The following is a 16529-nucleotide window of genomic DNA, read 5'->3' on the forward strand; positions in this document are numbered from 1 at the left end:
CTCAATCTTGGCTATACCAGCACGATTCAAAGAGCTTTCAAAACGCTCATGAGTCTGAACATGGTGGCTGTACCTGTAAGCCAGACTTGGAGAGGTGGACACAGAAGGATCAAGAGCTGCAGGATGGCCTCACATTCAAGGCTAAGTAAGACTGAATGCAAACACAGGGTAGAAGATGTGAAGAAAAAAGGTGCTGCTGTGGTAAGTTGGTTTGATTTTTTTTTTCTCTTCTCTGAGTATTACTGAGAAGGGAGAGCCCTCAAGAACAGGCCGCTCATGATAAAGATCTATGAATAACGGCTATCCAAACCAAGAAATGTGCAATTCACAACATAAACACACACACACACACACACACACACACACACACACACACACACACCCATAAAAAAGCAAGTCAACAAAACTCCTCTAAAGGATTGCTACCAATCAACTACTGAATTTAAAAAATACTAAAATGGGCACAATGTTGCAAGATGTAAAAGTGTATTAAGAAAACGAAGAAGAAAATGTCAATAAAATAACATTTTCAGAAAAGAAAAGGTAATTAGGGTACTGCAATTGAAAGAAGAATATAGAAATGCTGGAAATGGGCATCACCATCCCTAACATCAAGCTCTACTATAGAGCTATGGTAATAAAAACAGCTTGGTACTAGTATAAAAACCGACATACAGACCAATGGAATTGAATTGAAGACCCTGACATTAATCCACACATATATGAACACCTGATTTTTGACAAAAAAGACAAAACTATACAATGGAAAAAAGAAAGTATCTTCAACAAATGGTGCTGGCATAACTGGATGTCAATATATAAAAGATTACAAACAGATCCATATCTGTCACCATGCACAAAACTCAAGTCCAAGTGGATCAAAGACCTGAACATAAATCCAGTTACACTAAACTTAATAGAAGAGAAAGTAGGAAGTACTCTTGAACGCATTTGCACAGGAGATCACTTCCTAAATGTAACACCAGTAGCACAGACACTGAGAACAACAAAGTAAATGGGACCTCTTGAAACTGAGAAGCTTTTGTAGGGCAAAAGACACGGTCAATAAGACAAAAAGACAACCTACAGAATGGGAAAAGACCTTCACCAATCCCACATCTGACAGAGGACTAATGTCCAAAGTATATAAAGAACTCAAGAAACTAGACATCAAAATACTGAACAATCCAATTAAAAAATGGGCTAAAGAGCTAAACAGAATTCTCAAAAGAAGAATCACAAATGGCTGAAAGACATTTAAAGAAATGCTCAATATCCTTAATCATCAGAGAAATGCAAATCAAAACGACTCTGAGATACCACCTTACACCTGTCAGAATGGCCATGATCAAAAACACCAATGACAGTCAATGTTGGAGAGGATGTGGAACTCGGGGAACTCTCCTCCACTGTTAGTGGGAATGCAAAATTGTACAGCCACTGTGGAAATCAGTATGGCAGTTTCTCAGAAAATTGGGAATCGATCTACCTCAAGACCCAGCTATACCACTCTTGGGCATATACCCAAGGAATGCTCAATTGTACCACAAAGTTACATGCTCAACTATGTTCATAGCAGCACTATTTGTAATAGCCAGAACCTGGAAACAACCCAGATGCCCATCAACTGAAGAATGGATTAAGAAAATGTGGCATATATACACAATGGAGTACTGCTCAGCAGAGAAAAACAATGACATCATAAAGTTTTCAGGCAAATGGATGGAACTAGAAAATATCATCCTGAGTGAGGTAACCCAAACCCAGAAGAACAAACATGGTATGTACTCACTCATAAGTGGATACTAGATATAAAGCAAAGAACAATCAGACTGCAACCCACAGAACCAGGGAGGCTACTTAGCAGGGGGGACCCTAGGATGACTGTGGCTTAGAATAAGTTTTGGTTTTACTCACTTACTGGGCAAGCCTTAATCAAACATTTCACTATTAGGGTAAGAATTTATACTGTATCAAGGGGCTGGAGGGAAGGCTCAGCAGTTAAGAGCACTGCTTGTTCTTCCAGAGGTCCTGAGTTCAATTCCCAGAAACCACATGGTGGCTTACAATTACTTGTAATGAGATCTGTTGCCCTCTTCTGGTCTGCAGGTGTACATGCAGATAGAGCACTGTATACGTAATAAATAAATAAATAAATCTTTAAAAAAAGATTTTATACTGTATCAAACTGATAATAGAAAAATAAATAAATAAATAAATAAATAAATAAATAAATAAAATGGGGGAAAATAAGTAAATAAATATTAATTAAAAAAAAAGAAATGCTGGAAATGAAAAATACAGTGGAAAGTATTACTATGGACTTGATCAGGAAATAAAGATGACATTTAAACGATAAAGAAAAAAAACTAGACGTCAACTAGGAAGAGCTGACCACACATCTAAAACATCTGGACATAAACAAGAGATCACCCCTAAGAGTCCATGAAAGCACTACAGAAATGAAAGAAGAAGTCATCGACTTCCTAACACAAAAGTATTTAGAGCCTAAATAGACGTGATCATAGAATCAACTCTCCCACAAAATACTATGTAAGATGTTAAAAATCACAAAAGCAAACAAACAGCCAGCACCAAGGGGAAAATGCCAACAAAGGCAAACACTCCAAAACAATATCTTACCTCTCATAAGCAGCTCCCAAACTCTCTGCAGGAGGCAAGAGGCTTCTTTCTTTTTCAAAGATGTAGTTTTAAATGTTTGTTTATGTTTGGATGTGTATGCCACGTGTATGCAGATGCCTGCAAAGTGACACGTGGTTGTGAACTACCCAACATGGGTGCTGGGGTGATACTTGGCCTCTAGAAGAACAGCAAGAGCACTCAACTGCTGAGCCATCTCTCTTGCCCCTTATGCAATATATTCCCAAATTTGAAAAAGAGTACTGCCAATTGAATTTGCTATACAGCTAAACTTTGAACCTGAGGGAGAAATACATGTACTTCAAGACAAGCTAAAGCAACTCATGACTAGCAAGTTAACAATGCAACAGATAACTGAAAAGAATACTGTACATTCAAAAGGACAATGTCAATAATGAAACAGGAGAAAAATAAATTTTATTAGAGGAATTGATGGAAAGAGAGTAGTAAAAGGAGGGAATCCACCATGTCAAATACAAGTGTGGTATGTCACAGAACTAGGGAAAAAAAATCCTAAAATTCGTACAGAAGCACAAATGATCCCACAGAGGAATCCTATGCAGAAAGTAATGTTGGAGGTATCACAACACATGAATTCAAGTTTAACTACAGAGCTACAGGAACAAAACCAGTATGGCACTGGCACAGACAGACGTACAGATCAATGAGAAAGAAAAGAGGACACAGAAATATGACCATACAGTCACAGCCACCATACAGCCACAGCCACCTAACCTTTGAAAAAGGTGTCAAAAACATCCACTGGGAAAATAAAGGCATGAAAACTCCATAGACACATGTGAAACAATGAAACCAGATCACAGCTCTTACCTCTTACAAAAATCAATTCAAAATGGATCAAAGACCTTAAATGTAATATTTTAAACTCTGAAAACTGCTACAAGAAAATGTAGGTAAAACACTGCAAGGTATAGGCAAGGACCTTCTGACAGGGATTCCCACAGGGAGGAAGCAACAGAGAACTGGTAATGGAATTGCCTAAGACTTCAATACTTCTGTGTAACACTGGAGCAACGTAAAGAGATTGTCTAGACAATGGGAAATACTTGCCAATCACATATCAGAGAGGATTAACATCTAGAAATGTATGAAGAACTTCAAAATTTAGATACCAATGAAAGCAGCTCATCATTCAATAAACAATGAAGACCAAGGACTGTACACATAGTTCTCCAATGATAAAATACAACTAGTAAATACTTGGAAAAGCACTCAACATCTTGGGCCCTCAAGGAAATGCAATTTATAATGCTTTAAGCTTCAGTTTTTTTACCCTAGTCTGAATGGCTGCCAAGAAAACAAAGGAGATGTAGCTCAAAGCCTAGCATGTACTGGAAGCCCAGAATCTCAGGAAATGGGTATAGTGGAGAATACCTATAATCCCAACACTGGAGAGGTTGATCAAGTCCAGCCTGGGATACATGAGATTTTAACTCAAACAAATAAAATGAAAAGACAACAAATGCTGACAAGGACATGGGAGAAAAGGAATCCGTACACACAGAGAGTATAAACTGTGAGAGTCACTATGGAAATCAGGAAGTTTCTCAAATCACTGAGAATAAAACTACCACATGACTCTGCTATGGCCACTCCAGGGTATATGCATGAAAGGTTCTAAGTCAGCCTACCATATTCCTCTGCACACTGTGAATATTACTCTCATTGGTTAATAAAGAAGCTGACTGGCCTATAGCAAGGCAGAATAAAGTTAGGTGGGACAATCAAATTGGGGATACTGGGATGAAGAGGGGTAGAGGCAGAGAGAGGAAGATGGGCATGCCATACTGAGAAAGGGTACCAATCCACATGGCAAAGCACAGAAAAGAAATGAGATAATTGAAGTGTAAGAGTTAGCTAGTAATAAGCCTGAGCTATCAGCTGAGCATTTATAATTAATATAAGCCTCTGTGTGGTAATTTGGAAGCAGCTGCTGGGATGGGAAAACTCTGCCTACACATCTATGTTTATTATTTAATTATTCACAACAGCCAAGATATAAAACTAGTACTGATTAACAGACAATGAAAATGCAGTACATACACACAGTTCAATTTTGTTCAACTATGAAAATTAAAATTGCGATGTTTGTAGGAAATGGAGCACTGTGTTTCCTCTCATTGGTAGAATGTAGACTCAAAATGCACATACACACAAAGTAGGAAGGACCATGAGAGGGGAAGAAATCTACAGGAATGAGGAAGGAGAAACAAGAGAGGTAATGGAATGTATCATGAAAACAGAAGGGGAAGAGTACTTCAGGGAAGAAGGAGAAACAACATGGTGCCATGAAGATGTATGGGGAGAGACGGGGGGGGGGGACACAAACCCCCCAAAGTATAATGATGTAAGTATGAAAATATCACAATAAATCAACTTCTTTGTATGCTACTTTAAAAAGCTTATTAAAAAAATTAAACACCAGCTAAAAAGATACCTGCTCTCTCTCAGACTGTGATGTATCTGGTTTGAAGCATGTCCAGGGCACTCAGACTTCCACAAGCTTCCCTGTGTGATAATATGTACAGCCTAGTCTGACAGCCTGTGCTAGACTAGGCTAAAGCGTCAAAAACCATTAACCATGGCTAAATGAGTTAAAATCTGCACAGGCTAAGGACATATGCCATACGGCACTATATACAGGGTTTATGAAATAGGGCTCACTGCTACTGCAAATCTTTAGTGTTTTCCAAACTTCTATGAAAAGCAACTTTTTATCCTTCTTACCAAAGCCACATAAAATACAGGTATTGTTGTTGTGGATTTAGATTTGTGTATGAATGTTCTGCCCACACGTGTGTATGTGTGTCACATGCATGCCCAGTACCAGTGGAAGTCAGAAGAGGGCATCAGATCCCCTGGAACTGGAGTTATGAACCTGGGTCCTCTGCAAGAGCAACAAAGTGCTCTCAACCCCAAGTCATCTCTCAGGCCTATTCTGTTGTGTGTTTTTAAAATCAACATTTTTGTGTAAGTTAATTTCAATTTTGCCACTTTCTCCTCCCCCTTTAACGAACTGCTCCTGAGGGCATTGCTGGTATCTTACGATGACTGTTCGTAAGTGTTTCAGGACACTTAGCATTCTTTTAATCACAGCAGTGCCTATCTGCTGTGGACAACTTTTCCCACATCATCATTTCCAAATGGGCTCCAGGGTGAAGTAACATGACTGTCAGCTGACAGCTACTTTCCAAAGCAATATGTCCTCGAAGCAATAATTTGAATGAGCTTGTCATATGTGACATTAAAACAGCTGCCTGTGGCAGTCTACATGTGCTTTCTGTTGCTGGGATAAAACACTGACCGAAAACAATGTGGTGAAGAAAGAGTTCACTTGGTTTACAGGTCACAGACTATCAAGGGAAGCTACACGAGAATTCAAGACAGGAACCTGGAGGCAGAAACTAAAACAGAGACCATGGAGGAAGAACACTCGCTTCTTTTGGCTTGCTCAGCCAACTTTCCTAATGCCCAGGTTTATCTGCCCAGGGTTGGCACTGCTCACAGTGGGCTGGGCCCCCTATATCAACCAGCAATCAAGAAAATGCCCCAAGACATGCCCACAGGCTAATCAAATGGAGGCCAATTCGTCAAACGAAGTTCCCTCCTCCCAAGTGTAGTAGTTTGAAAGAGAAACATCATCTCATCTGGGGTATTTGAATACTTGGTCCCAGTTGATGGTGCTGTTTGAGGGAGTTTTGGGGGTGTGTCCTAGCTTGAAGGAAGTATGTAACTGGTGGTGGTGAGGTGTCTTGGGAGCTTAAGGCCTCACCCCTGCTTGCAGTTTTGCCTCTGCTTAGTGCTTGCAGTTCAAGATGTGAGCTCTTAGCTACTGCCCCAGATGCCATGCCTCCACCCCACTCTCATGGACTCTTAGCCATATGGAACCAACCAGAAGTGAAAATAAGCTCTCTGTTTGCTTTTGTGTTTCAAGACAGGGTTTCTCTATGTAGGGGTGTTCTGGAACTCACTCTGTAGACCAGGCTGGCCTTGAACTCAAATAGCTCCACCTGCTTCTGCCTCTTGAGTGCTGAGATTAAAGGTGTGTGCCACCACACCCAGCTGAAACAAGCTCTTTCTTGGGTTGCCTCTGGTCATAGTGTTTCATCACAGCAAGAGTAAAGTAATGTACCAGGTCTATCAACTTGACAGCTGACGCTCTAACTGTAGACCACACAAAGACAAGATGCTTGTCTACCTGTTTAATGAACACACTGAAGGAATGACACCAGGTCTGTGGTACAGAAGAGAAAACCCCCTAGAATTGTGAAATTTTTTAATATGCTGAATATCAGATTTTCAAACAGGTGTCTCATAGCAAATGTATACAATTCAGGTCTCCAATTGAGTTAAGTCAACTTACCTTTATTTTTTTATTTCTTCTTCTTTACAATTTCATTATGGTGCTATAGTGATATCCACTCAGGAACACAGTGCTTGAATTCTTAATGTGCACTGTTTCTAAACTAAAATGCTCATATTAGGTATATTTAATGTATTCTTGACTTACAATTTCATCTTTCTACTTTTTAAAATAAGATTGCTAGCTATCATGTGCAATGTACTTTCTCTTAAGATCAAATGACTAGATAAAATGACCCATCCACTTAAATAAAATCATTTTGAGCATATTGCTTATTTTGAGAATGTAAATTTATTCCAAAGCCATCAATACACTATGGAATAATTTGGCCATAAAAAATTTTTGCATTTGCTGTATATGTAATATATATGAGGTGATAAAGTTTTTGGTCAGAGGTGTCTAGAGCACAACCTCCTCCAAACAATACACTATTGCCATTGCTCTTGGTTGCTCACCACAACTCAATGGTAAAACCCATTGCAGAAGACACCACATACTTTGACTATAGGACATGGAAAAATCGTTTTGGTACTGAAGAGGAGTCATAGTTCTGGATGTTGCTATGCAGGCTTCTGGGAAAAACTTGTCATCAACAGTCTTACCTAGCTATGAATCCCGTCAGCTACAGAATGACCAGCACAGTAAGGTATAGGGGGTAACCAATCACCCTCCTAAGGCCAGCACCACAGGAGGAAATGCATACCTGGTTCTCTTAAGTCTGGAGTAAGAACCTACGGTTGGGGAGCTCAGAGGGTTAGGGGAGAAGGATCTACTACTTTTATTTTGATAAGTGGACAGTGTACGAAAGTGCTCTCTAAATCAATATCTCTATGTGTGAGGCCAGCTCCCACATTTTAAAAGGGTTCCTCTGAGGAGGAGAGAGGGATAAGAAACTTTTAGAAAGATAGCAAAGAGGAGAAAGAAGCACAGGACAGCTTCGGGAGGACCTGGATCAAAACGGCCCCTTCTGCCTCTATAAAAAAGGGATTTTTATAACAATGCCAAAGGACGGGAGGTGGAGCGAGACCTTCCCCTTGCTAGATCAAAGCACACCACACAGCTGAGTGTAGACCCTTGCAAACACCTGGTAACCACATCCATGGCCAAATCATCCCCTTATGCAGCCCTGCAAGGGTAAAGCAAGCTCAGATTCTGGGACCCAGAGTAAATTCTCACTGGGAAACCTCTGTGGGTCTCTACATCTATGCTCACAAATTAGTGTAGCTGTCAGGCCTCATCAGAGAAACTTCTAGCCATGAACAGAGGTTGACACAGACACTCACAGCTGAGAAAACTGTAGAGAATAAGTGTCTATAGAATGCTGGCCACAATAGAACATCTATATCATATTTCTTTTCAAGGCTCATGGATCATCCAGGCTGAGGAAGGTGGGGAGACTATCAGACACAGAGGTTGGGAGGAACAGACCAAAACAGTGTCACATGGATGTGACAAGACCACAAGCATTCATGAATCAGCTGTGGTTGCCTGTACAAGATATGCACAAGATCAAGCCAGCCAGCATTCTAGCATGAGGGGGAGGAGAAGGCGCAGGAACTGAGTCACTACTGATAGCTGATGGCTTCTGGAGGAGGAAGAGCAAGGTCTTCTTAAGAGTGTGGTCCCTGGTAAGTCCTCCATTTAAGTACTAGTGGATGGCCCCATACCAGTTTAAGCACAGCACAAACTGGAACCAGTGGGCCATTATAAAAAGGGAGTTGAACACAAAGTTGGGAAGAAGTGGGGAAGTGGATCTGGGAAGCATTAGCAGGAGGAATTAGGGTGAATATGACCAAAATAATTATATGCACGCATGAAACTCTAAAAGAATTAAAAATATTTTAAGAGAAGAAATAGGGGGTGGGTGTAGAAAGCTACAAATGGCTGAACTAGCCACACAGAAATATATAAAATGCATACACCTTCAATACCCATGCATGCACTTCGGCTCACCATGGATATCATGGACTGTACCATCAATATCTGGTATTACATCTTTCTGTCCATCTTTATCACCTCCTCTACCACTTCTCAGCAATTTACAAATGGTGACCCTTTTCTACACCTACGCCACAGGGAAATGCCAGGTCTTTTCGGTGTCAAACTATGCCGCCATGCCATTTTCAGATCTATCTTTTCTCATCCTAGAAGGGTCTGCATGCTGTGCTATAACCTCATGTAGCTTTTATTGCATGATTTGTACAATGCAGTAATGCTTATAATGTATGTTGGGTTAGAGCATAACTTTTGGCTTGTTCTTTCAGCTTTCTACTGTCCTTGTTTTCTTTAGTTAACATCTTTTCTTGCCTATTAACTCTAAATAAGCATTACAGCAGTGGTTCTCAACCTCTTTAATGCTGTGACCCTTTCATACAGTTCCTTATGTTGTGACCCGAAGGATAAAATTATTTCGTTGCTACTTCACAACTATAACTTTGCTACTGTTAGGAACTGTAATGTAAATATCTGTTTTCCAATCGTCTTAGATGACCCCTGTGAAAGGGTTGCTTGACCCTCAGAGCGGTCTAGACCTACAGGTTGAGAACCACTGCATTAGAAAATCAAGACCCAAGATTTCTAATACTTACTTTGGAGGGTGTGCAGGATGTGTAATTTGTGTCTGTATCACATGTGTGTGCTCCTGCAAGCACAAATGTGGCAGGTACATGTACAGATGTTAGAGGAGACCCAAGGGCAGCACTCGAGAAAAGTCGTCTTTGCTGCTGTGCGCCTATGCCAAGGTGACGGGCCTGCTAGGCTCCAGTGTTTCCTCTTAGGATTACAGACTTACTGCAGTGTCCAGAGTTATGCAGGTTCTTGGAATCTGAACTCAGGACCTTACTCTGTCAACAATCACTCTATCCAGAACTAGATTTACAATGTGAAAAGTCTGCAGATATGTATTTCTCAACAATCATAATTCTTTCTTATTAAAAAAAATCATGGAATTTTAATTTACTGAAAAAACTGAGCCAGGCACTGGTAGCAGTGCACATCTTTAGTCCCAGCACTCAGCAGGCAGAGGCAGCAGAGCTCTGTGTCTGTGGGCCAGCCTGGGCTATAGAGTGAGTTCCATGACAGCCAGAGCTACAGGGAAATAGTGTCTAAAAAAAAAAAAAAAGAAAGAAAGAAAGATAGATAGGTAGACACACACTGTGTCATTGTGTATGACTTAGATAAAGGCAGAAAATACCAGCTCAAATATTTGTTATGTTATGCTCAAATACGAATTCAGGTGTTTCTTCACATGAGGAACTGGCACCTTACTCTGTGAAGAACAGCATCTGGCTTTCTCCTCAAGAGAAACTAAACTTAATTAGGTTTGCATTAGACTCCTCTAATCTTTCACAATATCTCCTTATTTTCATCAGATTTTAAGCTGAGAATATAGTTTTGTTTTTAATGAAGTTGTTCAGAGATCAAGTAAGAAATGCCATGGTTAGGGTAGAGTCGGTTAGGTAGACAGAGCAGTGGTGGGTGCTGAGCATAACTAGCATGTGTTCTGCTGAGGAGTCCAAGGTAAGTTTTCAAAGCACTCCTCTTTCTGCCATCCAGCTCCAGGCCAGAGCAAGCATACTTTGTTCCTGGAGGTACTATGAACAGCTCTACCAAGAGAAAGCCGTGCCCACCGTAGGCAGACAAACACAGCCACGGGAGAGACAGGGAAAGGAGGACACACTGTAGACAGGCGTGGGGTGGGATGGGGTGGGGGTACACAGAGTGAGGGATAAGCGGGTAGTGGGAGTAAGGGAGAGGAGACAGAGAGCAAGGGAGGTGAGAAAAAGAGAGATTAGGACACCCTCTACCAACACAGGTGTGACATGACTGGGGGGGGGGGTATGAGGGTCAGAGCAGGGAGGGTGAGAGGGAGGGAGTGCTTTCTCTAGTTTCCAAATAGAAGGCACGAGTACTGAGTTTATAATTCTGAATTCATGCTCAGTTGCCCCCCCCTGCCAATTATAAGTTTTAACACCCAGGTATAAATCAAAAGGAGTAAAGCAAATAATTATACCTTTTAATATTATAAATACTGCTTTGAAAACATATATATATATACACACACCAAGTATTTTTTAAGGTAGTTTACAAGTCCTTAAATTTTGAGAATTTTTCAATACTGAACAGAGTAGACATGATTATTAAACACATAACACTTTTTACAAAATGAATCTGGGCTCAGTGACCACCACATGAGGACCCCTCCTTCAGACATTCAGAATCTACATAGAACTGGGTGCAGCCCCATGCATCTGTAATCCAGCAGTAGGATGGCGGGACGACAGGAGAACCTCAGCTTACAACAGGCAGGTAGCCTGGCTTTTACACAGTGGCAAACAGAGGCGAGGACCTAGGACGGGCACCGGACCTCCACACTTCTGCTATGGCACATGGATGCTCCACACTCAAGCACATACACAGATACATACCATATACATATACTACCCTCCTGCCCCACAGAGAGAGAGAGAGGAGAGGGAGAGAAAAGAGGGGGAGAAAGATCTAAAGAATCTATTTAGAGTTCTAGTCTCAATTTATACATCCAAAATACAGCAAGGTATACCACCATCCATGACCATTCTATTAATTTGTCCTTTTCTCAATGAACATCATGCAAAAAAGGATAAGTGCTTAGAAAAGCCCCCTTAGCATAGGATTCTTTTCTTGTATCTTTTATTAAATGTTTGATTATTCTTTTATAATCTAAGCAACTAACTGGTGAACAATATATCTCACCACCACCAGCAGCAATTTGTGCCAAGCACAAGCACACTGTGGGAATAACAGGGCCTGTCTCAGTCCTGACCAATTTTCTCATCCAGCAGTAAAATGTCTCAGGCTGGAAAGGGTTCGTAGTGGAAAAAAGTTTTAAAAATACCATCTCTTGCCGGGCGGTTGTGGCGCATGCCTTTAATCCCAGCACTCGGGAGGCAGAGCCAGGAGGATCTCTGTGAGTTCGAGGCCAGCCTGGGCTACCAAGTGAGTTCCAGGAAAAGGCGCAAAGCTACACAGAGAAACCCTGTCTCAAAAAACCAAAAAAAAAAAAAAAGCATCTTTCGAATACTATATAGTACTGCCACAGTGTACTGCAGACTAATAGTGTACTCCAGACTACACAGTGTACCCCATACTAACAGCCCGTTCCCCATGACCTCACGGCTGACAGGAGGGCTACAGGCTCCTGTTACCCAGGATCCACAGACAGTAACAAACCAGCCATCCCTGATCTGGGAGAGATCAAAACGGGAACTCTGCATTTGGTTGTAGCAAATGTGGGTTTTACGAAGCTCCTCTGCTCAACTTGGGGGCAGGATCCACCATGCTAATGTCTCTTCAGACAGCAGTTTAGGGGAAACTTAGAACTCATCCAAAAATAAATAAATTCACAACAAAATGTTTATTCAAGCTAATTTCATTTTATAATTTTAAAAGTTGGCTTATTTTCCTGACAGGACTCAAGTGAAACTCAGGAAAAAATGGAGGTAGAACAGCAGAAGGTGGTCATGGTACACATTCAGCTTATTAACAAACCTATGACTTTCCTTTAAGTGAAACTCACATTTCAAGACACTGCCAGAAAAGGCTAAACAGTTTGCATTTGGCATCAAGCAATATAAACTTTCATATAGTCTCTGAAAGCCTCATTCCAAGAACATTCCAACAACACTCTCCATTAAAGCAAAGACTTAATATTCAGCCTTATATGTGGTCATAGCATGTAAAGTACATGTAAAACACAGATTCCTGCCAGGCATAACATGCAGCAATACATTTTATTGAAAGCTCGGTTTGGAATCTCTTTTTCATTCATAAGATGTCTTCACTGACTTATTCTAATCACTTATGTCCAGGTTGAAAATGCCACGTTACTAATGGTGCTCTTCCTCAACCCCAATTGTCAGACTCTACTTTCAACCTGCCAAAGGCCGCGAACAAAAACATCAATTGTATCATCTGTCCTTCCTTGCGATCGTGACCTCCTAAGGAACATCCAAGAAAAAGACCTGCAAAGAGGGGCACATCGAGACTTACATTCCCAGCAGTCCTTACTACACATCGACTCTGCACTACACCAGTGTTTCCCCTAAAGTTGTCATTCACATCCGAGTCATGCTTCACACCTTTCCTAACTCTCTACACTTGGTTTATTATCTACTGTGTTAAGTAAATGTAGTAACTGACTAGGGAATGACTGCTTCAGCACTGTTCTAAGCAATACCTATCAAGCAACGGCTTAGGTTTAATGTAGGAGTCCATATTTATTTTAAGAATAAATCTCAGCATGGATTGACCACTCGGGAACATTTCTATTTAACAGTGTCACAGCACTTTACAGGTACCAGCTTTTCCTGTCATCTTTTTAGAAGCACTCCTCCCATGCACTTGACCAGCAAGCACAGCTCTATCTGCTCCAGCCACGGTTATCACAGGTTCATTTCAGTTCTTGAGCTGCTTTCTCTTTGTTTCCGTATCTTTAGGTTCTCCTGGCACATGACAAGATGCTCGAGAGAAAGTCTGACACAGTCTAATTGCTGAAAGGGAAGCCACTGGTGGGACTGTCCGTGGAACATTCAAATTCTAAGTTGGGGAATCCAGAGCTGATCTCTGGCACGCAGTGCATCAAAGGACAACTAGCCGGGGCTGGGGCAGGGAGGCCTTCACAGCATGTGTTTAGGTGGGTTACAAACCGCACTGGAAAACACTGGGAAAGAAAACTCTTTACCACAAAGCCCTTGGCATCATTTCCACTAGAGAGATTTAACTGAAAGGGATGATTTCAATACTGGCTGCCCTAACAAATTAGTCTCCAACTGCTACCTCTGCCAAAGCATTTTCCTGTCCTCTAACGTAGAGGTGCTTTTTAAATTAAAACGTAAGTGGCAAGTGCAGAAAAGAGAGTCATTTAAAGCACTTGGGCCACTTGAAACAACTTTTCACCAAAGGTCTATAATCAAATTATCAAGCTCCTCAAGTCAGTGCTTTATGACGGAAATAAAGGCCTCACTAAAGAATCCGGGCCTCTTGGCATTTCCACATCTCTGGGCAGGGCTCACACTGCAGCACACCATTCACACTGCCGCATGAAAGAGAACAGATCACAAAGGGCAGATTACAAGGGAGAATGACTCCACTGGTGGGGGAAGGGACAAGCGTGAACGGACTGTAAATAATGTTGCTAAGAAAGGAGCAGGAATATGGCAACCTCAAATAATCCTCCTGCCAGGAATGCTTCCCAGAGGACTGTCCTTTAGCTGTGCTCTCAAGTATGTGAGAAATATGAAAACCTTGTGGGACATCTAGGGGTAGTTCTCCTTTGCCTGATTAACTTGCAGCATTCTGAAAGCATTTGTAAAATCACTTTTAAAAGGTACCCAATACATCACCAGAAATGACAGAGTACTGAATGTTATCAGCCCTCATCATTGTGACTAGGAGCAGCACCTCTTCTCCCTCAGGGCTGTCATGAGACACCATTTTGGAAGGAAAACTGAATGAACGCTCAAAGGCCAGCTGGGCTCCCCAGGGCATCCTATGTATAGTTCTGTAATCCAGCCACGGACTCAGACTTGTACTTGAGGGCTACTATCATCTCAGACACACTACAGAGAAAGGGCATGGTCGGAAAAAGCTGCTAGAGCTTAAATAAAACCCAACTGTTAAAATGTTTATGTCACCACTGTGATCTAAGTGTCACTATTTCTGATTACATCCACTGTCAATCCATGAATACCAAGCTGGCTGACACTTCTATTTTGCCAACAACAGTCATAGGGACTTCCCTGTCTTTGCTGTCCTCAGGAAACTAGGTATTATCCAAAGGATGTTGACAGAGTGCAGCCACCAATCACTGTGCCGGAAGTCGATATGACCTCACATCATCTCGGATATCCTATCACATTACTCCCTTGCAATGCTCCAGTTCTCAGGTATCAATATACGACAAGAAGAGGGAAAAGCAAAATACAAGAGGTGACACTCTGCAATCCATCCATCTCTAGGTACAACTATCTGTTGAGGGGGAATTTATCACCCTATAAATTCACCAGTTTGCCATTAAAATCTTAGCTGTCAGCTTATTATATAGGTATGATTGAAATACAAAAATAAAACTAAAGAAAATAATGAGCCAGAGGTAGTGATTCACACCTGTCATCCCTGTACTCGGGAAGCTGAGGCCAGAGAAGCACCACAGGGTCCAAGGCCAGTGTGGACTACAGCATTAACTTTAGGTTTACAAGTGACGAGAAAACATTCAAAACAACACGGCCAATTACAGACTTGATTTGTTGTCACTGCTTTTTAAAGGTGGAACTTTTGTGTAGAACCCCCAGCCAGTCTCATCTACCAGGTCAAGGAGGAGGCTCAACACCCAGAAGCAACAGACTCGGAGCAGCACCTGCTGAGTGCTGTGCTCAGTCTGTCTCAGAACCATAATTCTGCACCCTTATTATTTCATCTTATTCTGGACAGAGGACAGCAAACTTAATGAACTAAAACAGACTAAAACAGGGTGACAGCAAACCTCAGTGAGGACGGTGCCTAGCAGGCCCCGCCTCCACGCACCTGTCAGTCAGGAGTGAGGCAGGCAGGGTGCCTCTTTGTGGACAGTTTGTCTAACTCTCTTCTCTACAGAGAAAAGTGTCTGCTCTACCTGCAAGTGAAAAGCACCAGTGACCACAAAACCAAAACCAAAAACACCAACACTAAAGCCAGCAATTTTTAGAAAAATCATTTCACCAGCATTCTGATTAAAGATCTATTTCCATTTAAAATCCAAAAACTGGGGAGCTGTTTGTTTTAACCTGAACTGAAACCATCCAGTCAAGCACATTATCGAAGAAGGCATGAAATTTGAACCCAGTAAAAACTAAAGAACTTGGTTGTCATCTTACTCCGGCCCAAAGACAGAAGGAATGAGATAATTAGTTTAGTTCTGCTGGCGCTGCAACAATACAACCAAAAAAAAAAAAAAAATCAATAATTTGAGTAGAAAACCATAATGAAATACACACAATTTCAGCTGCTGAGTGACTTCCCAAGGTTATTTTGAAGTTGTTGTTCTTCACACAGTGTTCTATTTAAAATTTGACTGTGGATTTAAAGTATCGGACAAAACAACTTTCAAACACATTCTACAGGAAACACTGTGAGCTGTCATGAAACCTCACTCACCGCAAGATTAAAAAAACAAAACAAAACAGTCAAAGGGTGTTACAAGGCTCTTCCACTTTTAGGGAGAACTCCACGCTTTCTCCCTGTTCTGAAATCCCAGAGCTGTTTGATGCAAACCTCAGCATTTTCTAAGAGTTAATAGCAAACTCAACTCCTGCCTGCATCTGAACTTTGGCCAGATCACTCAAATGACATTTCAGAATGGCTCCTGTGGACAGCTTGCAGCAGCTAATCCCTCTGGCTGAGATTAGCACTGACCTCCCCCCCCCCCTCCCCAGCACTGCAGAACTCCCTCCCTCCAGCACTCCAGCAG

General features: G+C 41.4%; 1 protein-coding gene across 9 annotated transcripts in view; it reads right to left on the reverse strand.

Moving 5' to 3' along the window:
• The window catches only part of Atxn7 (ataxin 7), a 171056-nt gene that overhangs the window by 20420 nt on the left and 134107 nt on the right, over positions 1–16529 (reverse strand). The gene's annotated exons all lie outside the window — the stretch shown is intronic.

The sequence above is a fragment of the Peromyscus maniculatus genome, chromosome 9, assembly GCF_049852395.1.
Source record: "Peromyscus maniculatus bairdii isolate BWxNUB_F1_BW_parent chromosome 9, HU_Pman_BW_mat_3.1, whole genome shotgun sequence".
Classification (NCBI taxonomy): Eukaryota; Metazoa; Chordata; class Mammalia; order Rodentia; family Cricetidae; genus Peromyscus; species Peromyscus maniculatus.